This window comes from Heterocephalus glaber, unplaced genomic scaffold, assembly GCF_053883595.1.
Source record: "Heterocephalus glaber isolate CG9 unplaced genomic scaffold, H.glaber_assembly_v1.0 deba00001497, whole genome shotgun sequence".
Lineage (NCBI taxonomy): Eukaryota > Metazoa > Chordata > Mammalia > Rodentia > Bathyergidae > Heterocephalus > Heterocephalus glaber.
Window position 1 is genome coordinate 64595446 of NW_028258320.1, and position 26426 is coordinate 64621871.

Consider the following 26426-nt stretch of genomic DNA (forward strand, 5'->3'; position numbering starts at 1 on the left):
GTTGAGAAGTTTCTGTTCTACTTCTAGTCTCCTGATAGCTTTTACCATGAACAGCTGTAGAATTTGGTCCAATACTTTCTCTCCAACTAGTGACAGAATCATATGGCTTTCTCCTTTCCTCTATTAAAATGATGACTTTTGGGGGTGGATCTTCCAATGCTGAACCAACACTGCCATCCCTATAACAAAACCACTTTCTACATCCTGCCAGATCTGACTTCTAAGAGTTTGTTTTGTTAAACAAATTTCTATCTATGTTCATACATTTTTCTTCTATTATCTTTATCCAATTTTAGGATTAGCACAATGTTGAGTTCCTAAAATGAGGGGAGAAGTGTTCCTTCTTTTTTCTGCTTTAATTGTTTGGTATAATTTATCAGTTAAAATGTTTATGAGCCTGCTGTTGTCATATAGGTAAATTTTCAAGCTAGGAATATACTTTCTTTAACAGGTGCTATTCAAAGTTTATATTTCCTCCAGAATTAGTTTCATTAATTTGTCTTCCAAGTTACTTCTTAGAAGTTGTCAAATTTATTTCAAAAAAGATTTTTGTAATATGCTTTCTATATCCTTTTAAATTCTGTAAAATCTGTGGTAATGTCTCCTAGATCTTAATATTGTAATTTAAAAAATGTATAAATGATATTGTGTAACAGGAAGAAAAGGTCTAAAAGAGCAGGGGAATTGGGAGGGGTAGGGAGAAAAAAGAGAAAGGAAAAAATATGAGAAGAGGAAAAAAATGAAAACAAGATTTTTGCAAATAGGGAAGGGTGGAGGGGGTGAAGGGAGGGCAAAGGAAGGAGAAAAAAAGTAAGAACCAAGAAATTCATGTAAAGGTACAAGATCTCAATGATGAATGTAACTGTATTGTATACCTAAAATGTACCAATAAAGTTAATGGGAAAAAAAAAAAAGAAAAAAGAAAATCCCCTTAAGCCAATGGGCAGCTGAACTGACCTTGTCAAGCAGTCTTTGGTTCACTATGAGTTTTTATCAGGAACAAGTGTTGGATTTCCTCAAATGCTTCTTTCAACACATGACTTTTCTCCTTTAATCTGTTATTGCAATCATGTACATTAATTGATTTCATAATCTTAAACCTAACATGTTCATGATGTACATATTTAATTAAGACAGGGTTTGGCTTGCTAATATTTTCTGTAGGATTTTAGTAATTACTTGTAACTGATTTTCCTTTGCCATTCGATCCTTGTCAGAGTGTGAAACCAACATTATCCAGCTCTCAAGAAATGAGTTGAGGATTAGTCCCTCTATTTCAATATTCTGGAATAATTTAGATAAAATTGGGATTTTAAAAAATTTCTTAGATGCCATTACAAATTCCCAGTAAAAACCATCTGGGTATACTGATGTACTATATTACATGTTAATATAGAGTATTAAATATTTAACACTATCAACTTCCTTCTAAGAAATAGCCTTCACATTTTAACATTTTTATCAGTACTTCATATACCACTGACCAGGAGGAACTGTGGGCAACTCAGAGCTGGGTAAGGCTGACAACAGGGCCTCTACAGTTTCTATCAGTGCCCCCCCCCAAGTACCATGACAGACCCTAGTGCTTACCTTTCCCTTCTTTGCTTTTCTATTTCCCAGTTTTGTTCAGGAATTGAGTGTCTTTTACTTCACAGGCCTCCCAAAGCTATCCTGCAACTCCTAGGAGATATGTTACAACAAATTGAGAACAACAAAGCCAAAAGTTCAAAAGCAACAAGGAACTGATGATGTTACACCCTGCATCTGCATTGCGTCAGATGAGAAACCCCTTACTGTTGAGCCTCCTTTTGCAGATGTTATTTATAGCTGACAATGTGCTGCAGGTGCTGCAGGCCAGCCTCTCCCCTACCGACTGGAATTTGATATCAGAGTTTCTCTGTGGCTTTGCAATATGACCTCCAAATGCTTGGGATGGATCAGTCTGCAGTGATGCTTATGTCGTCTTAGGAAGACCACATTATTCTGTTACATAGCTTTGAAATAATTCAAAATATTGACATAGTTTGTACGTGTTTCTGAGTTTGTGTTATTGCTTGGTTTTGATGTTTTAAGAGTGCAACATCTCATGTGAGTACTTGAGAGTGAACTGGCCTGCTCTTCGGAAATGTGAAGTCATACCTTAGCATACGGAAGTTGCTGATCTCAATTACTGGACTTTACAATATATATCAACTCAAGGGGTTGGAAGACACTTTGAGAGCTTAGGCTATGACAGGCCACACTCTGTCAGCTGTTTCTCTGAATGCAGGTGACACCCTGTTAGATGTGGCGCTAATCTCCAAAGCCTCCCGGCCACCATCAGCAGACCACCATCAGCAGCATTCCCTAGCATTGAAAGACCCCATGTCTTGTCCCAGATCTTCTCTGTGGTGCTCAAGCCAGCTTGTCCCAAGAAGCCCTCATATGAAGGCACCCCTTGACCTTTAATTAGACTTTCCTTTCCACAGAGGGTGGCTTCCATCCTAATTGAGCAATTAAATTTTAATAATTTTAGAACTCAGTCACTATGTGGTTAATACTCTTGCTCTATAGAGTGTCTTTCCTGAGTGTTTTCATTTAAGCAATACCAGGGATTGAATCCAAGGCTTCATGCATGCTAGGCAAGTGCTCTCTCACTGAGCTACAACCCCAGCCCTTTGTTTTATTTAACTGTGTTGTATTGTACTATATTGTACTATGTTGTACTTTCGACAAGGTCTTGCTAAATTGTCCAAGCTGACTTTAAATTTGCAATCATCCTGCCTCAACCTCCCTAGTAGCTGGGATTATAAATGTGTGCCACAATACCCAACTCTTCTCCCCCTGTTGAAGCATTGTGAACCTGAGAAAACTCTGTTGTATGGCAACAAACTGGCATTCATGAAATCATACTTTGTTTACCTTATTTCTACCACATGCAGCATTCTACATTATTCTTTTTTTCTTAGGAACTCAAAAAAAGTTTCTTTAGTAAATTCATGCCAAAATGGTAGATGGTCACAATAAGCCTGTAAGAGAAGAAGCAAAATGAATAAAGTGAGGCGAGAGCTTGTGCCTACCTCGGTGATGATCCAGAGTAATCTCCTGGAAAGCCACATGGCAGGCAAGCAACTTACACAATGTAGGAGCTGAAAACCTTCCCGCCACAGGCACCACAACCAGCCATACAGGCACATTGGCATGGTCTTAGCTAAACACCTGCTTTTCTGGAAGACAACATTTCTATTTCATGACCTTTTCTCACTAAATCTTTAGACACTATCTTTAATTTGCATTATTCAATATCCTGAGGTTGCAAATAACTGAAACATTATCTCAGACTAGTTCAAAAAGGCAGAAAGAAGGTGCACAAATTTAATGGCTCACATGAGCAAATTAAGGAAAGGGCGTGTGGCTGTGAGGATTTAGACACCACTGGGATTGTGTCTTCTCCTCTCTGCTTGTCTTTGCATATCTACTCCATTCTTCCAGGCAAGTTTCTTCCTGAAAACAGAACTGGATGGCCAACATCCCAGAAGTGATCACACAAACACTCAGGAGGAAGGGCAAGGGGTCCCCCACCAGCTCCAATGTGAAACTCCAAGTGGGAAACTGGCTGCCCCCACTAAGGTAACATGCTCATTAGTGGATGGTTAAAAAAAAAAAGAGGGTGCTGTGGGTTGAACTATGTCCCTCAAAAAGGTATATTCAAGTCCTAACTTCAGGTATGAGCAGAAATAGAATCTTTTCAGAGTGATCAAGTCAAGATGAGGTTATACTCTACTGGGGTAGGACCTAATCCAATGACTGTTGTCCTTATAAGAACAGGGCAGAGTGAACAAGGATACAAACACAGGGAGACACCATATGATGACAAAAGCAGAGACTGGAGTGATGGAGTCATAGGCCAAGGATCACCAAGGGCTGCCAGCAACTACAAGAAGCTAAGAGAAAAGCATGAAACAGATTCTCCTTCAGTGCTTCCAAAAGGAACCAACCTCCCCAACACCTTGATTTCAAACCTTTAGCCTAAAAATTGTGATAGAATAAAATTCTATTGTAGTAAGCTACCCAGTATGTGGTACAGTATTTTGTTACAGAGGCCTTGGGAAACTCAGATAGAGAGATAGGACACCAGGTTGTTCAGGTGCCACTGCACCAGCTAGGGAAGTGCAATACTATGAATGGCAGCCAGCAATACCCATTGGAGAAGAAAGAGCTGTACCCCAAAGAACAGTAGCTCCATTACTAGAAGAAAGGGGTAGATTGTGCTGGTCAGGCAAGTGCAGAAGCCACTAATATCAATATACACCGTCACCATCTTTGACTAGATTTTTTATTTGTAGAAAGAAAGGAATGTTTTTGCCTTGCAGAAAATATTTATTCCTTCTTGCAAAGATAGTACGCATTCCTTCATCCAAATTTAGGATTGTACAAGTCACTACAATTTGAACAGTTTTATTCTTTAAATAAAGATTAAAGTAGCTTGATTTGCTTTGACACTCAGGAGGCTCGTGGGCTTCATTCGGTGGTGCAGTTCAGCTGTAAGAAATGTTTTATTAATTATAACAAGATATATAAAAAATTAAAAGTAAAGTTCCTGTGAAGCGCATATTGTATATCAGTTACGTATCAGATTTAACCTTTTATCTTAGCAATAAATTCAAATTATGCATCAAATATAATAAAGATCTATTCTAATGAATTGAAATTAGTTGCCATTTTAATGTGCTTTTAAATTATTTTTAATTGCTAACATACTCATGTTAAATAGCCAGTTCAAAGATGGAAAAGAGTTACTCATAAAGAGCAATCTTCAAGCAGACACCATCAGATGGCCTTGTGCTTAAAGATTCTATTTCAAGGCGAGCCCCACTGCAGTTAGAATTGTAATGAGCCACACAGACAGAATTCTTTAACAGCCTGGGCAGAACCCTCTCCACAACCATATTCACTTTTGAAATTCAGACCTTGCAATTGAAAGGTAAAGGTAAAGAGATTAAGCTTATGAATATGCATTCAGAACAGCCAGCCAGCAAAGCACTTCTGGATGTTTCTCATAATAGCCAAAGTGCTGCTTTATGCACTCCATGTATACCAACTAAGTTAATTTTTTAAATACCCCATGGGGTGGTTATACTTAACCCTGATTTTCAGAAGTAAACTGAGAAACAGAAATGATGATGCTTGCCCAGATTCTTAGCTAAGTAGGTGACAAAGTGCAAGGATTCTAACCCAGGCCTTCTACTTCAAGAGCCCAGGCTCCTAACCTGCCTAAGGTAGACATAAAGACCTGAAGCATCCCCTCTTTGATGAGATAAAAACTTTTCCACATGAAATGATACCCAGCAGGGTTTGGTGTCATACGGTGAAATGATTAGTACAGAAATCAACCTAGCAATCAGCAAGGTGTTGGATGCCTACCATAATGTCAGGGAGCATAGTAGAGGAGGTGAGGGGGTCACCCTGGAAGAATAGACAGGGATTGGGTTAGAATGAGCAGAGTCCACATGCTTGCAACCCAGAGAGTCACACTGTCTTCTTTGACACAGAATAGAGTCATCTGTTTCCTTTCACATAGGTTGGAAAGAACCCACAGGTCCCCAGGACATAGGCGACCAAAACCATGAGGATGAAGAACTGTAAACTAGGGTGGCCAACTCAGCCTGGTCTTTTCAAGTTTCAGCACCAAAACCTGAGTCTGGGAACCCTTTGAATCCTGGGCAAAAGAGGAAAGTGAAACAGCCTACTTGTTAAATTCTAATAGGAGAGGGAAATTTTGTTTTTTTGGTTTAAAATTGTTTTTGTTAATATACTGTCTTAGTCACTTTCTCATCGCTGAGCCACAATCCCCAACACCCTTACCTTAAAGAAGGAGAGGTTTATTTTGTGTCACATTTCAGACCATAGCTGGCTGGCTCCAAAGCAGTACCTACTGCGTGCCAGAGAGGAGCAGCAGACAGGAAGCAGGGAGTGAGGGGAGGAGCTGGGAAGGGAGGTGAACCCTCCAGGCCACACACCCATTGACCCACCTATTCCACCTCCTAACAGCAAGTCAGCTATAAATCCCCATAATCTGGTCACCTTCCAAAAGCCACCTATGAGCATGTGAGGCTCTGGGGGACATCTAAATATAAACCATAACATGCATGTTAATATTACATAATATTGGAGTTTATTATGGGAGTTGGTACATGTATTTAACATGTCTTAATTTCAATCCCCCTTCCCCATATGCTCTGCCCTCAACAAAATTATACAGATCCAAGAACAAGAGATGTCTTTCCAAGAAAGGAAGAAAAAAACTGAAAAGAAAGACAAAATAAAGCTTATGCATATAGGGAGAGGTGGAGGGATTGAAGGGAAGGCGGAGAAATGGGAAAAAAATAAGAACCAAGATATATCATGTACAGGTACAAATTCCCAATGATGAATGTGATTATAATGAATACCTAAATTGTACCAGTAAACTCAATAAGTATTAAAAAAAAGAGATGTCTTTCCATTTTCTAATGTCCTCTTTAATTTCTTTCCTCAGAGTTCTGTGATTATCATTACTGAGGTCTTTCACTTCCTTGGTTAGGTTAATTCCTGTGTATTTAATTTTTTAAGCTATTGTGGATGGAATTGTTTTTCTAATTTCTTTCTCAGTGGATTCATTATTGGTGTTCAGAAAAATGTTTGATATTTTTATGTATAAATCTGTTTTATTGGTACATATTAGATGTAATGATAACATAATGATAACATTCATCATAAGGAATTTGTACCTATACATAATATATCTTGCTCCTTATTTCTTTCCCATTCCCATCCCTTCCCCTCAATCCCTCCACCCTCCTTATTTACAAAAGCTTTGTTTCCATTTTTTTCCTTGTATTCTCTTTTTTTTTCTTGTCCCTTCTTTCTTTTCCCCAGGAGAGGGAAATCTCTTTCGAAACATCTTAAAACCTATGCGATGCAAATTTAGACTATATAAAGTGACCCCTTATGATGGTTAATTTTATATATCAATTTGACTGGGCTAGGGGATGCCCAGAGAACTGGTATAACATTTTTAAGTGTGTCTGTGAGGTGTTTCCAGAAGAGACAGTTGAATACTCAGTAGACTGAGTAAAGAAGACCTTCACCACCAAGTGGCTGACATCATCCAATCTACTGAAGGCCCTAACAGAGCCCAAAGATAGAGGAAGTTGAATATCCTCTTTGTAGCTAGAACATCCAGCTTCTAGTGTCTTTGGATATCAGGTTCCTGATTCTTAGACCTTCAGACTTGGACTTGGACGTATACCACTGGTTCCCCTAGTTTTCAAGGCTTTAGACTCAGACCAGATTTTCTGGTTTTCCAGCTCACAAATTATGGGACTTCTTGAGATCTACAATTGCATGAGCCAGTTCTTGTAATATATTATCTCCTATTCATTCTGTTTCTCTGGAGGATCTGACTAACACATCCCTCAAAAGACTATAATCACTGCAACCACTGAACCTGAGTATCTCTGGCACTGCCACATAGAAGCTGTAAGATCTGGAGGAATCACCTCATCACTCTGAATCCACTTTCCCTACCTTAAAATTAAAGGTTTTAAGTTAAACTTGAGTACACTGCTCATCACCGACATATTATTTGCAAGTTAACATCAATGTTAGAGAAGAGCCACTGATCCTATACACACACACACACACACACACACACACACACACACACACCTATGCACACCTATACAAATTTTTCTTATTTAGGGGGAAAATTCATGTTAAACATTATTTTTCCTTTAAGATATGAATTAATTTGAGCTACACTGTAAGATCAATGTAATCCTTGAGGGTATTTTTTACCATGATTCTTCTAGATTTTTTTTATTCACATATGTTTGGAGTACATGATGCTTACATTCATCTTAAGGAATAGGTAAATGTACTGAATATAACTTGATTCTTTTTATTTCCTTCCCCTCCTCACCCACTTCCCTCCCTCTATCTCTAGATCCCCTTTCCTCTTTTTTATTTTTTTTTTTTTTTTGGTACCAGGGATCAAACTTGGGTCCTTGCACTTGTGAGGCCGGCATGTTATTTTTATTTACAAAGATTACATTCATTAAGGCAGGTTGATACATGTCTTAAATCTTTTGCTTTCCCCTACACACACTCAGTTTCCTAGTCCCCTTCCCATTAACATGTTTCCTAATTTTACTGTAGTCAGTCTTAATCAATTTCACTAGCAATGGTAGGAAATGCCTTCAGAATAAATGGGAATCCATAAACATCAAAGGATATTTCTCATAAGCAGTAGCCTGGGGCCTTGGGAGGGCTAACTAGTGAAGTCAGTACAGCAGCCACAACCACGAGCTCTCTGCTCCGAATAACAAGGTCCCCTGTGGACCATGCTACCACAATACTATGTGAAGACCAGGGTAGAATTTATGTAGGGTATTGATAATTAAAAGAATCCAGTAGAGAATGATGCAAGTCAACAAAAATTTATTGACCATGTAGGCCCCAGGGAGCCATGGCTCAACAATTCTAATTCAACTCAACTTTAATAAGTAAAACAAAGGGGCCAGGGATTTATCTCAGTGGTTTCGCCGCCTACTGCGCAAGCTCAAGGATCCAAGTTCGATCCCCGGTACCAAAAAAACAATGATAAGTGAAACAAAAATGGTTGTGAACTCTCCATTCTCCATTCTGAGACAGGGATAGGCAGCCTAGGATCAAAGGATTTGCTGAATAGTATATCATGTGGCCCACTCACCTTTCCCCTCTGCCCTGCTATAGACAACTCTCTTGATCTGTGATTCCAAAGGAACACAAAGTCAGTTTTGTTAATCGTCTTTATTTCCTGAAGTAAACCAAATGCTCTAGGAATAGATTGAAACTGTGAACACAGATGCCCTTCTGATCTGACTCAGCATTGCACTTAGCTCCTAAGTTCAACTCCCTTACATGGAAGGCAAGTAGCAAATAAAAGCACAATTATGTTGTGTATCTACTGAGACTAAGATGAATTGCAGTAAGGGATTCACAGCAAAGGTCACACTGTCAACCAAAAACAGAAAAATTAGATCCTAGACACATGGCAAGTAAAGCAGTATTTTTCCTCCCATCCTTTCTCATCTTCCTGCCCTCCCACACAGTGCTAAGAATCAAACCCAGGGCCCTGTGCATGCTAGACAAGTGCTTTGCCCCTGAGCCTCATCTTCAACCTGAGCAATATTTTTATTTTTTGTATCAGCAAGAGCAGTACCTCATCCTTCTTGACTTAATAAGAAACGCTTCTGCAGAGAGAGTGCAAATTAACCCCTATCATGCCATCTCTGGTGGGCAGCAAAAACTAACTTCATGTCATTTCATATCTTCAGGTTCAGTGTAAATGTCCAAGACGTGGCTTATTTTAGGTATCCTTAAATACAGACATATCCCTGAGTTTGGAGGTCACACAGCATTCTAGAAGCAACTTTACAGAGAAAATTAAAGATTTAATCTCACAAAAGAAATTCTCTTCACTGCACGTGGAATTGTCAGTGTGATTTGGGGTACTCTAAATATACAACTACCACTAATGATTCTTTCATTAGGCCTGAGGCTTTTTATTCTCTTGTACCTTTATAAACTTTAGTCATTAAAGATAGTGTAACATGAAGCCAGGCATGCTGGTGTATACTTGTAATCTCAGCACTCTAGGGGGCTGAGACAGGAGAATCACAAGTTCAAGCCCAGCCTAGGCAACTAGAAAATTACCAAGACCTTGTCTCAAAATTATTTTTAAAATAGCTGGGGATATAACTCAATGTGAAGGCCCTGGGTTCAATTCCCCTCACCAAAAAAAAAGATGTCATCTATAGAAATAAGAGAAATAGAATATTATACAGAATTATATATACACATATATGATCAGTCATATTTCAACAAAGATGCCAAGGTAATCCAATGGGCAAAAAGCAATCTTTTGAACAAATGATATAGAAACAACTGGTCATCCAAATGCAAAACAAAATAAAACACATACACACAAATAAACCTCGAACTTTATGTCACACCCAGCAGAAAAAAATAACTGAAAATGGATCATAAACCTAAATATGAGGGCTAAAACTATAAATTTTCTAAAAGAACACACAGGATAAAAATCTTAATAACTTCAACTTAGCCAAAGATATCTTAACTAAGACACAAAGGCAAAATCTATTTCTAGAAGTTTATAAATTAAACCACATCAAAATACAAATCTTTTTTTTGATTCCCAGTACCAAAAATATAGATATAGATATAGATAGATATAGATAGATATAGATATATAGATATATATAGATATCTTTTTAAAAGCACTTTTAAGCCAAGCTTCAGACTGAGAGAAATATTTGTCAAGTTCATATCTATCTAAAATATTTAAAATCTCTCACAACTCAGTAATAAGATAAATGGGGGAAGATACTTCACCAAAAAAGATAAGTGGATGACCAGTGCATATGATTAGTCATTAGGGAAAGAGAAATTAAAACCACAATAGGACACCACTACACACCCACTAGAATGGCTAAAATGAAAAAGACTGACAATAATAAATGTTGGCAAAGATGTGGATCAATCTTTGCTGATGTGATTATAAAATGATATACTTTGGAAAATTGGGCAGTTTCTTATAAATTTAACATATAATTACTAGAAGGACAAGTAATTCCACTCCAAGTTTTGTTTTTTGGTGGGTTTTTTTTGGTATCAGGGATCCAACTCAGGTCCTTGCACTTGCAAGGCAAGCGACGGAACCACTGAGCTAAATCCCTGGCCCTCCACTCCAAGTTATTCACTCAAAAAAATGAAGGGCTGGGGATTTAGCTCAGTGGTGACATGCCTGCCTCACAAGCACAAGTTTCTGAGTTCAATCCCTGGTACCAAAAAAAAAATGAAAACAAATATTGACATGAAACTTCCGTGCAAATGTTCCATACCTTTATTTGCAGTAGGCTAAAATTGTAAATCATCCAAATGATTGTCGATAGAGAAATGGCATACCCATACAAAGGAATTATTTGGCAATAAAAACAAACTACCAATATACATAATGCAGATGGCATTTCAAAAACATGAACAATGAAAAAAGCCAGGCATGAAATACATACGTCTTGGGCAATTCCATATATTTAAAATTCTAGAAAATGCAATCTAATCTATATGACAACAGAAGATCAGTGTTGGTTTGGAGCCCAAACAGAAAGAAGCAGAAAGCACTTGAATCTGATAGAAATGTGAATCTTGGTCATGGTGCTGGTTACATGTATCAGAATTAAAAAGTGGCCCACTTTATTCTGTGCAAATTTACCTCAAAAAGCTTGATTTAGAGAGAGAGAGAGAGAGGAGCTGATTGTGCTGGCACACACCTATAATCCCAGCACTCAGAAGGCTGAAACAGAAGGATGGCAAGTTTAAAGCCAACATGGGCTACATAGTAATTTCAGAGTCTGCCTGAACTACATAGTGGGACTCTTTGTCTCTAACAACAAAAAAATTTTTTTAAAGGAATATACCGAAAAACAAACACTGAAATGCATACTGTCAATACATTGAACCCCCACCCCAGATAATCTTAAGATTAAAATACTTTTACTAAAGAAGTGGAGCCGGGGATTTAGCTCAGTGGTTCCCATGCCAGCCTCACAAGCACAAGGTCCCGAGTTTGATCCCCGGTGCCAAAAAAAAAAAAGTAAAAGGAGTAATTTTCACTCTGTGAATTAATGTTTCTAATTTCTAGAATCAACTGGGAGGACACTGAGAACCACTGACATCAGTCAGAATAACTTCTCCAGAAAAGGTACTCTTTTTCCTATCTCTTAATCACACCTTTGAGTAGGGTTTTAAGCATCAAAGAATAGTTTCTCAGGAATTAATTTTCCAGCCTTTTGAGAGGGCAGAACTTACAGAAATGGAAGAGAAGAGTGGGGAAAGACTGGTTTAGGAACATACCCCAGGAGCCGTGTAGAGGAGGCAGGTGAAGAAGCCAAGGAAAGACAGAGAGAGAGAAACCAGCAGGCCCCTCGTCTTCACTACTCAGCTTCTCAGTCTGGATCTCTCTGGTTTCCATAAGGAACACATCTTGGGCACAGGTGAGGGTACAGCTGAACTCAGCAAATGAACAGTCCAGAATAAGCAGCTGTGGCTGCTGAAGTTGACACTGGCCCTATAAAGTGCATTTATTCTCAGGCCCAACCTAAGACATACAGGTTCCAGGTTAAAAGTCCTAGTGTAGGCAAATGAGCTTTATGACTACATACTTCACATTCTAAACCAGGACATCAAACTGCTAAATGCAATGTATTTTATCCTCCTAAGGACAATAGTTAAAGTTTTTCTGAAGCTAGGTTTTTGTTTTGTTTGTTTGGGGGGGTTGTTTTGTTGAGATAGGGTCTTGCTATGTAGTCCAGGCTGGCCTTGAACTCACTACATGGCCCATGTTAGCCTTGAACTCCTGGCAATCCTCTTGCTTCAACCTCCCAAGTTCTGGGATTACAGGTGTACTCCACCACTCCCAGCTTCAAAGCTAGGTTTTTATGTAACTGAAAGTTGACAAACTGTCAAAGCACAACTGGATTGATTATTCTTCATTTCTAAGGGTCCTATTAATGAGCTAGTGGCATTTGGTAAGTAATAAAAGTATACATCATTCATAATTATATTTATTTCATAGATACTATTCTTCCTGATGTCATTTCATTAAAATACTTTTACAGTCAAGACTGTCACATAATTTGTATTATATTGGTAGTAGTCTAAATAATTAAACAATAAATATCTAATACTCAAAATGTACAAAACTAAAGTGAATTTTTATCAAAAATGTAAATTAAAATAAGATGTTTGATTTTGAACATTAAAATTATTTTATGCTTCTAAAATAGGTTATTTTTCTGAAACGTTCCAAAGTGTGTATGTATACAAAACATAAATTTTAATTAATGAATATCAAAATTTTAAATCAAGAGTTTCGGGGGGGGGCGGTGGTAGTGGGAAATGAACTCAGGGCCTTCTCACTGAACAATATCCCCAGCCCTTTTTAATTTTTTTTATTTTGAGACAAGGTTTCACTAAATCCCTAAATTGCCAGCCTGGACTCAAACTTGCAATCCTCTAGCCCAGCCTCCCAGAGTGCTAGAATTGCAGACCTGCACCATCATGCCCAGCTACATCAACAATCTTTTTTCCCCCCATTAGGTTTATTGGTACACTTTAGGCATACAGTATAGTTACATTCATCATTGGGAACTTGTACCTTTACATGATATATCTTTGTTCTTATTTTTTTCCCATTCCCCTGCCCTCCCTTCAATCCCTCCATCCTTCCCTATTTACAAGGACTTTGTTTCCATTTTTTCCTTTTCTCATATTTTTTCCTTTCCTTTCTTTCCTTTCCCCTACCCTTCCCACTTCCCCTACCCCTTTAGACCTTATCTTCCTATTTCACATTACCATAAACCAAGTGTCTTTAAAACTAGAATTCTACATAATTTTTTGAAAATATAATCAAAGCTTATTAAATATATTTTATTGCAGTAAAACTATTCCTAGTGCTTAGCAGTCAATTTCTACCTAGTTGCCTATATAAAGAATAGGTACCACACTTTAGTTAAATTATATCTAGACCTACTTAATTACAAATTTAAGAATGATATGCACAGTTTTAATATTACAAATAATCCCTAAGCTTCCATGTGTAACTACTACAAATATTTTGTTAATTTATGAGGACCTCTGGAACCAGGAAATGGAAGCAAGAAAATGAACATTTGGCACTGCTAAGAAACAATAACTCTGTATGCAAAAATCTATCTCAAGTTAATTAAAGATTAAATTAACTAAATTGATTTTTCTTTAACTCTGCTGTCTGCTGCTCAAATCAACCCTACATTCCCAAGCTGGTCCAACACAGGCAGCAGCACAGTCCTCCAGTTCGTGGCCTTCACATAGAGTTCCCTTTGTTTCAAGGACATAGGGCCACAGACATGGAGGGAAAAACACCTGAATAATCCAATGACAGGCAATGAAACTGAAGCAATAATTTTTTTAAAATCTACTGACTAAGAAAAGCCCAGGACCTGATGGATTCACTCCTGAATTCCACAAGAACATCAAGGAGGATATGATGTCAATATTCCTTTAATGAAATTGAAAGGGAAAAAGTGCTTCCAAACTTATTCCTGGAAGCTAGCATTAACCTGATTCCAAAACCAGACAAGGACCTAACAACAACAACAACAAAACCTACTGTAGGCCAATCTCTTTAATGAACACAGATGCAAAATCCTCAACAAGAAACTGGGAAACAGAATGCAAGAAATCTTCAAAAAGTTCATTCATCATGACCAAGCAGGCTTCATCCCAAGGATACAAGGGTGATGTAATATATACAAATCAATAAATACAATGCATCACATAAACAGAAGCAAAAGCAAAATCACAAGACCATCTCAAAAGATGCAGAAAAACCTTTTCTCAAAAATCCAACATCCATTCCTGAAAACCTTAAAGAACATATGTATAGAAGAATCTTACCTCAACCTGATTAAAAAAAAAACATTTATGATAAACCTACTGCCAACACTATATTAAATGGGGAAATGCTTTCCTGCTAAAATCAGGAAAAAGACAAAGAGGTCCACTATCGCCACTCCTGTTCAATGTAGTATTCAAAACATTAGCCAGAACAATCAAGCAAAAGAAAGAAATAAAAAAGTATATGGATAGGGAAGGAAGAAGTCAAATAATCATTATTTTAAGGTGATCCTTTACATAGAAGACCAAAATTAAAATTTATGTTTTATATGCATACATACTTTGGAACATTTCAGAAAAATAACCTATTTTAGAAGCATAAAATAATTTTAATGTTCAAAATCAAACATCTTATTTTAATTTACATTTTTGATAAAAATTCACTTTAGTTTTGTACATTTTGAGTATTAGATATTTATTATTTAATTATTTAGACTACTACCAATATAATACAAATTATATGAAAGTCTTGACATAAATTTTAATTAATGAATATCAAAGTTTTAAATCAAGAGTTTCTGGACAGGGGACATTGTGGTAGTGGGAAATGAACTCAGGGCCTTCTCACTGAACAATATCCCCAGCCCTTTTTAATTTTTTTGAGACAAGATTTCACTAAATCCCTAAGTTGCCAGCCTGGACTCAAACTTGATGTTGAACATTTTTTTCATATGTTTATTTGCTATTTCTACTTCTTTGTCTGAGAAATGCCTGTTCATTTCAGATGCCCATTTTTGGATTGGGTTTTTAAATATGGGAGGTCTGATTTGTTTAAGGTCTTTATAGATTCGAGATAGTAGGAACAGCAGGTGAAGATTTTTTCCCACATTGTGGGTTGTCTCTTCACACTGCTGGTGGTTTCTCTTGCTGTGCAGAAGCTTTTTAATAAGAAGAGACCCCACTTGTTGACTGTTCGTGCTAGTTCATGGGCAACTGAGATTTTGTTCATAAAACCTTTTCCTACACCAATGTTTTCAAGAGTTCTACCTAATCTCTGTTCCAGCCAATTCAGCATTTCTATTTTAATATTTAGATCTTTAACCCATTTCAATTTTAGTTTAGTGCATGGTGAGAGATATAGGTCTAGTTTTAATCTTTGACAAGTTGAAACCCAATTTTTCCAGCACCATTTATTAAAGAGGCTATATTTATTTTCTCCAGTGAGGGTGTTTGGCTCCTTTGTCGAAGATGAGGTGGCTGAGTGTGTCTGGAGTTGATTCTGCATCTTCTAATCTGTTCCACTGGTCCTCAGGTCTGTTTCTTTGCCAGTACCATGCTGTTTTATCACAGTAGCTTTGTAGTATAGTTTCAAGTTGGGGGTTGTGATACCCCCTGCCATGTCTCTGTTACCTAGAATTGTTTTTACTATTCTGGGTCTCTTCTTGTTCCAAATGAAGTTTTTTATTGTTTTCTCAAGGTCCATGAAGTACAGTCCTGGGATTTCAACTGGGATTGCATTGAATCTATATAGCAGTTTTGGAAGTATAGCCATTTTCACTATGTTGATCCTTCCTACCCAGGAGCAGGGGATGTCTTTCCATTTTCTGATATCATCTTCAATCTCTCTTCCACAGTGCCATAGTTTTCAGAGAAGAAGTCTTTGATTTCTTTTGTTGGGTTGATTGCTAGGTATTTCAGTTTCTTGGATGCTATTGTGAAAGGAATTGTTTGCCCTATTTCTGTCTCAATGAGTCTATTGTTTGTGTAGAGTAAAGCTATTGATTTTTGTGTGTTGACCTTGTAACCAGCTACTTGACTGAATTTGGTTATTAAGTCTAGAAGACTTTTTGTTGGGATCTGTTGGGGTCTTCTATGTAGAGTATCATGTCATCTGCAAATAATGACAATTTGACTTCTTCATTTCCTATCTTTATTCCTTTTATTTCTTTCTCTTGTCTAATTGCCGTGGCTAATGTTTCCAAAACTATACTGAACAGGAGTGGCGATAGTAGACATCCTTGTCTTGTTCCTGATTTTACTGTGAAGGATTTCAGTTTTTGACCATTTAGCATGATATTGGCTGTTGGTTTTTCATAGATGGCTTTTATCAGATTGAGGTAGAGACCGACTATTCCAATTTTTTGTAGGGTTTTTATCACAAATGCATGTTGGATTTCGTCAAATGCTTTTTCTGCATCTATTGAGATGATCACATGGTTTTTGTCCTTAGCTCTATTGATATAGTGTATTACATTGATTGATTTGCGTATGCTGGACCATCCCTGCATCCCTGGGATGAATCCTACTTGGTCAGGGTGTATGATCTTCTTGATGATCTTCTGCATTCTATTTGCCAGTATCTTATTAAGGATTTTTCCATCTATATTCATTAGTGCTTGCTTCCAGGAATGAATTTGGGAGTATTGCTTCCATTTCCATTTCACTGAAGAGTTTAAACAGTACAGGCAGTAGTTCCTCTCTAAATGTCTTGTAGAATTCAGCAGTGAAGCCATCAGGGTCCGGGCTTTTCTTAGTTGGTAAGATTTTAATTATGTTTTCAATTTCATTGATTGATATTGGGTCGTTTAGAATTTTTAGGTCTTCTTCATTAAACTTTGGTAATTCATACATATCTAGGAATCTGTCCATTTCTTCTGTGTTTTTCATCTTATTGGCATATAGATTCTTGAAGTAGGTATTGATGATCCTCTGGATTTCTGCTGGGTCTGTTGTCATTTCACCCTTTTCATTCCTAATTGCATGGATTTGGGCCTTTTCTTTCCTTTTTCTGATAAGGTTGGCTAAAGGTTTGTCAATTTTGTTGATTCTTTCAAAGAATCACTCTTGGCTTCATTGAATTTTTGTATCATTCTCTTAGTCTCCATTGCATTGATTTCTGCTCTGGTCTTTATAATTTCCTCCCTTGTTTGAGCTTTGGGGTTGTCCTGCTCTTCTTTTTCTAGAAGCTTGAGGTTCAGCATCAGGTTGTTTAATTGGGCTCGTTCTGTTTTCCTAATATGTGTATTCACTGCTATGAATTTCCCTCGTAAGACTGCTTTCATTGTGTCCCATAGATTCCAATATGTTGTATTGTCATTGTCATTTAATTGAAGGAACTGTCTGATTTCTTCTTTAATTTCCTCTATGACCCATTGGTTATTCAGAAATGTGTTGTTCAATTTCCACATGTTTATGAAATTTTTTGAGTTTCTTTTGCTATGGATCTCCAATTTCATCGCACTATGGTCTGATGATATACAGGGGATAACTTCAATTCCTTTGCACTTTCTTAAACATGTTCTATGTGTGAGTATGTGGTCTATTTTTGAGAATGACCCATGTGCAACTGAGAAGAATGTGTATTCTGATTTTGTGGGGTGGAAGACTCTGTAAACATCTGTTAAGTTCATTTGTTCAAGAGTTTGATTGAGTTCTAGTATTTCATTACTTATTTTTAGTCTAGTTGATCTATCTATTTGTGACAGTGGGGTGTTGAGGTCCCCCACTACTATTGTATTAGTGAATATGTGACTTTTTATGTCCATTAGTATTTGTTTTATATAGTTTGGCGCACTAGCATTTGGTGCATAGATATTTATGACTGTCATCTCTTCTTTTTGGATTGTTCCCTTTATAAGGATGTAGTGTCCTTCTTCGTCTCTCTTAATCAGTGTTGGTTTGAAATCCACTTGATCTGCAAAGAGGATAGCTACTCCTGCTTTTTGGGAGGTTCCCACTGCATGGAGTATTGTTTTCCACCCTTTAACTTTCAGTCTATGAGTTTCATTTTGAATCAAGTGTGTTTCCTGTATGCAGCATATTGTTGGATTTTGCTTCTTGACCCATTCTGCCAGTCTATTTCTTCTGATTGGTGAGTTGAGACCATTAACATTGATGGTTATAGCTGATGCATATTGACTTATCATTGCCATGACTTTTTCTTTTTGTTAGATTCTCCCACTTTACATTTAATTTCTTGTCACGCCCAATGGATTTATTCTGCTGTGCTTCTTGAGTTGTGATCCTCACGGTCTTTTCCTAGGATATTTTCTAAAATTTTTTAGAGTGCTGGTTTGATATTCATGAAGTTTCTAAAGTGCTGTTTGTCATGAAAGTATCTAATTTCTCCATCAATTTTGAAAGATAGTTTTGCAGGGTACATCAATCTGGGTTGGAGGCTGTTTTCCTTTTGGACTTGGAATACATCACTCCAAGCTCTTTTTGCCTTGAGGGTTTGCATTGAGAAATCTGCTGTGATTCTGATGGACTTTCCTTTGTATTTGATTTGTTTCTTTTCTCTAACTGCTTGTAGAACTTTGTTCTTCTGTTGGGTTTCTGGAATCTTAACAATTATATGCCTATGCGTAGATTTTATTTTGATCAAGGCTATTTGGAGTCCTATATGCCTCACTTATCTGTATGTCAAGTTCTTTTCCCCTCCTTGGGAAGTTTTCTGCCTTCACTTCTGTGAACAGTTTTTTTATGTCATCTGCACTCTCTCCTGTTTCTTCATTGACTCCAATCAGTCTTATGTTATTCTTCTTTGCATTATCTAGTAGCTGGTAGATTGATATCTCATGGTCCCTTACAATTTTGAAGCAATTTTTCTTTTCCTGGTCACTAATTGCAATCTTGTCTTCTATATCTGAAATTCTGTCCTCACATTGGTTCATTCTGCTGGATAGACTTTCAATGGAGTTTTTAATCTCCTGGAAATCTGTTTGCATCTGTTTTACGGATTCCATTTATTTTGTATGTTGGGATTCCATCATGTTCATCAGCTCCTCTCTAAATTTATCAATCATGTCTTGCACTATGAGCACAATCTCTACTGTTATCTGAGAAATTCTTTCTGATTTCATTTTTTCCAGATCCTCTTTTGTTGCCAGTTGGGGGAGTTCAGGTGGTTGAGTATCAGAGTGTTCCATCTCCTTTCCCTGTGGGGTTGCTCTAGGTAATCTGGAAGTCTGGTTTTGAGACTTATTTATGTATCTTCTTATTTTGATGGTGGGGGATTGCTATTGGCACCCATGCAGCTCACCTCCTCTGTGCTGGGAGTGGTGGAACAGTGGCCCAGAGGCCCTTACCTCTGTTCTGGGAGTGGTGGAATGGTGACAGGGAGGCCCCTTCCTCTGCACTGGGAGTGGTGGAATGGCTGAGGTTCCATTTTCTGAATTCACAGTTAAGTGGTGGAGTCAAGCAGAGGCAGTCTGACCCTGGGGCCTACACTAGTATGTAATAAGAAGTTTTCTTCAAGAATGGGGCCTAATGAGCAGCTGAGAATAAGAGGGAAAACTAAAGTCTATAGCTGATTTGGCATGCTTTTCAGGAGCCTCAAGAAGTTAAATAATTGAGATCAACTATGTTGACCTTTGAGATCCAACTAATCATAGGCCCAATGAAATTTTAAAGTTAAAAAATAGTATTACTCCAACAGAACCAAATAAACTTGATGTGTCATCCAAATTATTATTTACTTAATACTTTCAGGGAATATAAATCAAATGCAAGAACAAGTTCAACTCAACCATCTATGACTTTGAACCCAAATCAATTACCAGGAAGAACCACAAAGAAGTATAGCCACAAGAAACTTTTAATAACTCTCAATATACAATCTATTTTCACATTAAGTGTAATATAGAACTTCAGAATGGGAAAAAATTTTCCCAGCTGACCCATATCTTTCACCATGTACTGAAAACCCCTGAAATGTTACCAGAAACCTCTGTAGTAGGCTCCAGTCTCCTACTCAGTGTACCATGATGCAAGCCTGAGAAAAAAGCTAAAAGACAGAACTAAGAGAGACAGAAAGCAGGGAGCCAGGACAGTGAATGCTACTTAACCAAAAAGCACTGGTCCATCTAAGCCACTGATTTTTATTAGTAGTCAATTGGGATAAAGGTCAAGTGGATGTGAGGGCAGAACTATATTCAAGGTTGCACAGTCCTGTGGTTTCTATGGAAACTAATGTAAGCAAGACTCGTAAAGGACAAGACAAAGCATTTTCCCAATTAGGAACAAAATAGACAAAATATATAGTTGTAATTAGAACATTGTCCTTCTAGTTGAGAAAGTTTTAATTGTGGGAACAAAATTTGGGTGCAAGTTACTCTGACCTCAGCATGTAGGCTTCAGCCATACTTACTTCTATATACAAGCCAACTGAGGGGATAACTCTTTATAGCCTGTACTGCTTATAGTCTGCTTTGGGCATAATCACTATTGCAGTCCCCTGCAACCATGCATTACCCTAAAATTGAAATGGATCAAAGATCTAAATTTTTTTTAAAATAAGAACCAAGATATATATGTGAAGGTACAAATTCCCAGTGATGAATGTCATCATACTGTATGCCTAAAATGTACCAATAAACTTAATTTTAAAATAAATAAATTTTAAAACAAACACTAAATCTGCTAGAAGAGAGAATAGACAGAATGCTTGAGGACATAGGAGTACACAAAGACTTCATGAATGAAACCCAGACCACATGAGAAATACTACAAAGAATCAACAAATGGGACCTCATCTTATTAAAAAGGTTTTGCACAGCAAGAGAATCCACCATCAGAGTGAAGAGACAACCCACAGCGTGGGAAAAAGTTTTACCAGCTATTCATCAGACAAAGGACTATTATCTAGAATATATAAAGAACTCAAAAAAATCAGACCCCCTGCCCAAATTAAAGACCCAATCCAAAAATGGGCATCGGGAATGAAAAGACACTTCTCATATGAAAAGTAAAGACACCAAATAAATAAATGAGAAAATGTTCAGCATCACTGGTCATCCATGAAATGCAAATTAAAACAATGCTGAGATTCCATCTCACTCCAGAAAGAATGGCTGGTTGAAGAAACCAACCAATGACAAATGCTGGAGGGGCTGTGGGGAAGAAGGAACCCTTATCTACTGCTGGTGGGAGTGTAGACTGGTGCAACCACTGTGTAAATCAATGTGGAGATTTCTCAAAAAACTAAAACTAGACTTTCCATTTGACCCAGTTATTCCCCCTTCTTGGTATCTTCCTGAAAGAATTTAAAGCATAATACCACAGCGATACACGCACACTCATGTTCATAGCGGCACAGTTTGTAATAGACAAATCTTGGAAACAGCCCAAATGCCCATCAACTGACAAATGAATAAAGAAAATATGGATTTTTTTCTTATATGCAATGGAGTGCTACCCTGCCATAAAGAAGGATGAGCTTCCGATAGTTATAGCTAAATGGATGTACCTGGAGACCATTCTCTTAAGTGAAATAAATCAGACACACATGTTTAAATACCTCATTGTTTCTCTGGTGTGAAAAATTGAAAGTAGAAATAAGGACCAAAACATATAATAAATATTGGGAAATGGGAAGAAAATGTTCAAATGAGAAGGGGACCAGGAGTCCAAGGTCTAGGAGGGAGAGAGGGAGAGGGGAATGGAAAGTAAGAATATTAATGCTATGCCATGCACAGGTACCAAATACCCCCAATGAATGTAAACATTATATGTCATAAACATGAGCTAAGAAGAATAATAATAGCAAGAAGAATAAAAATGGGAAAAAGGGATTTAAAGATTCAGGGAGGGAAATGGGTGGGAAAGAAAAAGGGATTAAAAAGGGAACCAAGATGTAATATGTTCATGTACCTACTCCCTGAGATGATTGTAAGCTTCATGTACTGCAAATATGTACTAATAAAACAAAAATTAATTTTTTTTTTTTTGGTACTAGGGATCGAACTCGGGTTCTTGTGCTTGCAAGGCAAGCGACGGAACCACTGAGCTAAATCCCCGGCCCAAAAATTAAATTTTTAAAGATAAATATAGTGCAGCATATCATTAGAATTGGATCTTGTTATACTCTATTGTCTTCTAAAGATTTGAATTCTTCCCAGTGGTATGATATTTGAGTGAGAGGGGAATCTTCACTCTACTCAAAGGACTTTAAGGTCTCCACTAGGCTAGGAACTACATCTCTGTCACTTGGAGCTACAAGACACTGATGAAAAGAAATTTCCATTTTTTAAAAAACCCCAGAAAAACTGGCTTTATCATAGTGTGCCACCTGGATGACTAGAACATAAGGGAGCAAAGGCAGCAACTATGGCCAAATTCCATTTACTCATTTTTCTTACCATCTGTATAGAATCAGACTTTTTCATAGTTCTTACAGTCCTGAGATCTGGTCAATCCCGCAAAACAAAATAGTGATGAGCCAGAAAATGAATGAATCAACAGTTAGTGCTGACAGCCACAATACATTTCCTGCTGACCTCATAAACGGTCTTAGAATGTACTGAGGAAGCCAAGGAAAGATAGGGATTAGAAGATGAGGGAAGGGAATGCAGGGAAAGTATATGATCTCATCTTTTTCTCCAGAACTGTCATCTTTCATTTCATAAACAAAGAGCAGTGGACTCTAATAATGGAGAAAAGAGCTCCCTGACCTTCTAGTTCTATGACTTATGCTACCATTTTACTCTTCTCATAGAAATGAATGACATCAGAGTACTCAAATCAACTTAGGCTTCTATTAGTGTTGGGAAGGTAAACATGACCACTGATATTTCCATAATAAATTTAATTTTCATTCAGCTTCTTTACAATATCATCAAATCCATTCCTTAACCAAAGTCTCATTAGCATATGTTAATTATACATCCAGAAGAACAGACAATTTTTTGTTCTAAGGGTCTTAAAGTTAACATATCAGTCCTGATAGTCCTGTTAGAGGGTGGGCTAAGGGGAGTTTAACATAAGAACTCTTCTGATTGGCCCATAAATCATAAATGCAACAAAAAAAAATCACAAATGGAAACAAAATAGAGGCTTTGGTATTTCAATGATAGATTTTTTTTTAATCTATGAAAAGACTATGTAACATGAAGAGCAGTTAGAATCTTGCCCTTATTTACAGGACTTGGACACAAGTACAACTCATAGATTTGGGTTTTTCCTACCACCATGATGTTTTGAAAATTGACTGAACTGCATGCATTTTATTTTTTGTACTAGGGATCAAACTCAGGTCCTTGCGTTTGCGAGGCAGGCAGCAGAACCACTGTGCTAAATCCTCTGCCCCGCCTGCATTTTTAAAAGTTGGAGGATTTCACATTTTAAAGCGTGTGACACTCTACACTGAAAACAATTCTGGCAACACTAAGTCCACTCTCCAGCATGTCAGCAATAGGTAGAGCTGCCCCCATGAGAGCTTCATTTGCCCACTTCGCTGATTGAGTCATGATCCCAGTCCTGCAAGTATTTGAATTTGCACCCCCTGTTTCCGGGAATTCAGGAGAGAGAGGGGGGGGGGGAGAGGGAGAGGGAGGGAGGGAGAGAGAGAGAGAGAGAGAGAGAGAGAGAGAGAGAGAGAGAGACAAGCCCAAAGCCTAGCTGGTGACAAAATTAAGAATTCATCACAGGTTCTTCTGTTAGTGGTGAAGCCAGGGTTAACACCTGCCTCCATTCCTTTCAGGAGGCAAGTTGCATTTGCAAACAATGTTAAAATTAGATTGTCTAGCTCTTCCACGCTTTGAGGCACAGCTAAAAGTTTTCAAACAAATAAGAAGCCAACTCAAAACTGTGTTTCCAGAGTGCCTGAGAGGCTGTCCGAGTGCGAGTTTGGAAAACGTACGAATTGCAACTACAAATGTTGAGCTGTAAGACATATTACGTCTTTGATTTCTTTAAATCAACTTAAATGCAGGTGGCACTTGCTAAACAGGCCACAGTCACCACACACATTATCACATGGTATCAACCCTCAGGGAGGATACCAAAGGCCAACCTTTCTCCCCTGAGTGCTCTCCAGACAATTGCAAAAGGTCTCTCTCCCAGAAAAAAAGTGGTCTTTTGCTGTCACCTTCTGTCCTGGTAACCGCCCCACACCACCTTGCACAATGACAAGGGTGCTACCTGGGGATTCAACCAGTGGCCTTGGGCTGTTTGGCACTCTGAGCTCATTAATTTAGCTGATTGGGCAAAAGCAGAGAGAACAGATAGAAGATATTGGAATTTATGGCCTAGTGGATGTGGGAAAGAAAAGTTAAATGAAAAGACAATTTGCAGATGGTATATGTGTGAAAAAGATGTCCAGGAAGATGTAATCAACACTGACCCTCTGGGAGGTAAGCAGGAAACCCTATGGATGAAAGACCATTGGCTCACACTCTGCTCTGCTTGAGTTTTCTGAAGCAATCAGGAGTTGTTTTCATAATTATTAAAACAGCTAAAGTGGAATATAAAGTATTAAATACAAAACATTCTTATAAAATATATGTTATATAGGAAGGCATTTCTGCATAGAAGATTATTTCAGGGTGGTAGAATTATAAGTAGTTATTTTCTTCAAAATTATATATTCTAAATTTTCTACTTTTATAATCTGAGAAAAATAATAACAATTAACAGGAAATTTTAAGATGATCTTATGGTATCTTGAATCATATTTCATCTTTTCCTTTCACTTCTAAATATTTTAACTGAAAAAAACGTAACTTTTTATTTCTCTCTTCCCCTCTGAGTTTTCATAGTCTATGCCTCCCTACTACATTTAATCACTCACAGCTAGCTATCTGTCTTGTGACAACATCTGTTGTAGTGACCAGTAAGTGACAGCATATGAAACAGAGGCATCTGGTTCTGAATGTAATGTTTATGAAGTTTTCTTTGTGCCTTAAATATTCATACTCACGTGTTCAAAAGACCTACAAGTGAAAAAATGTCCTTCTGAAGATGACTACACATAAATCAGGTAAAACTCCCAAAGAAGTTTATATTGTGACATCCCCCAGTCTGCACTGTCAGAATATCAAATGTCTTTATATTCTGAGTCAAGAGCATAGAGTGGCTGGAGGTATGGCTCAGTAATAGAACACTTGCACAGCATGTGCAGGGACAGTGCCCTTAAGATGATGTCATTAAGAACCAGAGGATGAGATCAGGCACTATGGGAATGAGGGAACCTGGGGCAGGAGACCAAGGGATATGGTTTAAATCAAGAATTTCCCCAAAGGTCTCATCCACATATAGGGAGGGATTTGGGAAGGTGATTGGAATCACGCAAATAATATAGCTGACTTGCTATTAGAAGGTGGGGATAGTCGGAAGAGGCAGATCATGTGGTGTGTGACATGAAAGAATGTATCTCCCTTCCTGGCTCATTTCTCTGCTCCCTGGCTGCCAAGATGGGGGCAGATTTTCCTCCACTATGCCTCTCTGCCATGCCATTTTCTGCCTTGGAGTCAACTGACCATGGAATGTAACTGTGAGCCAAAGTAAACCTCTCCTCCCTTAAGAGGTGGTTATGGGGTATTTTGTCCCAGCAATGAGGAAAGTGACTAAGACAGATTTTGAACCAGAAGTGAGACTGTTGCTGTTACTACCTGACCACACCATTAAGAAGCTTTTGGAACACTTTTCAGGAGTTTTGAAAGATTTGGAAATGCCAGCTAGAGAAACCCCAGAATCCTGTAAACTGAGTTTGATGGGCAATATTGGTCAGAGCTCCAACACCAGAATGCTGATCGAAATGCAGACAGTAAAGACTAGGCTCAGGATGTTTTCAGTTGGGAAGAGAAACTCCATTGGCAGCTGAATTCAAGACCACTCTGGCAAAAAAAAATTTGTCTACATTTTGTTCATGTCCTGAGACTTTGTGGAACACTGAGATTAAGGGGAGAAGATTAATTAATCTGGTCAAGGAAATTTCAAGGCAGATCGACAATCAGCCTGTGACATGGGTACTGCTTGCTCCTTTTAGTGAGATTTACACTGAGAAACAGGACAGAAAACTCCATTTCAAAGTTCTCAGTTTTTACAGAAAGGAAGTACCTGCAAAGTTTAAGCAGAGGAGAGATTGGTTGCTAAAAAGATTACCATTAAAAAGAAGCCAAGTACTTTGCATCAGGACAAGAGGAAAGACACCTAGAGGGCATCATCAAGACCCAGTCCTTAGCAGGGTC

At 37.8% G+C, this 26426-nt stretch overlaps 1 long non-coding RNA gene across 3 annotated transcripts in view; it reads right to left on the reverse strand.

Moving 5' to 3' along the window:
• The window catches only part of LOC110347817 (uncharacterized), a 79178-nt gene extending 55436 nt beyond the window's left edge, over positions 1-23742 (reverse strand). For 2 of the 3 annotated variants that reach the window (XR_015440452.1, XR_002392668.2), the window contains exons 1-4: positions 22599-23732; positions 2902-3008; positions 1591-1680; positions 958-1055 (exon numbers count right to left, since the gene is read on the reverse strand). This is a non-coding gene — a long non-coding RNA (uncharacterized LOC110347817). Of the gene's footprint in view, positions 1-957; positions 1056-1590; positions 1681-2901; positions 3009-22598 lie in introns of all 3 variants that reach the window. The other variant, XR_015440453.1, reaches the window with a different exon arrangement.
• Between the last annotated feature and the right edge of the window lie 2684 nt (positions 23743-26426).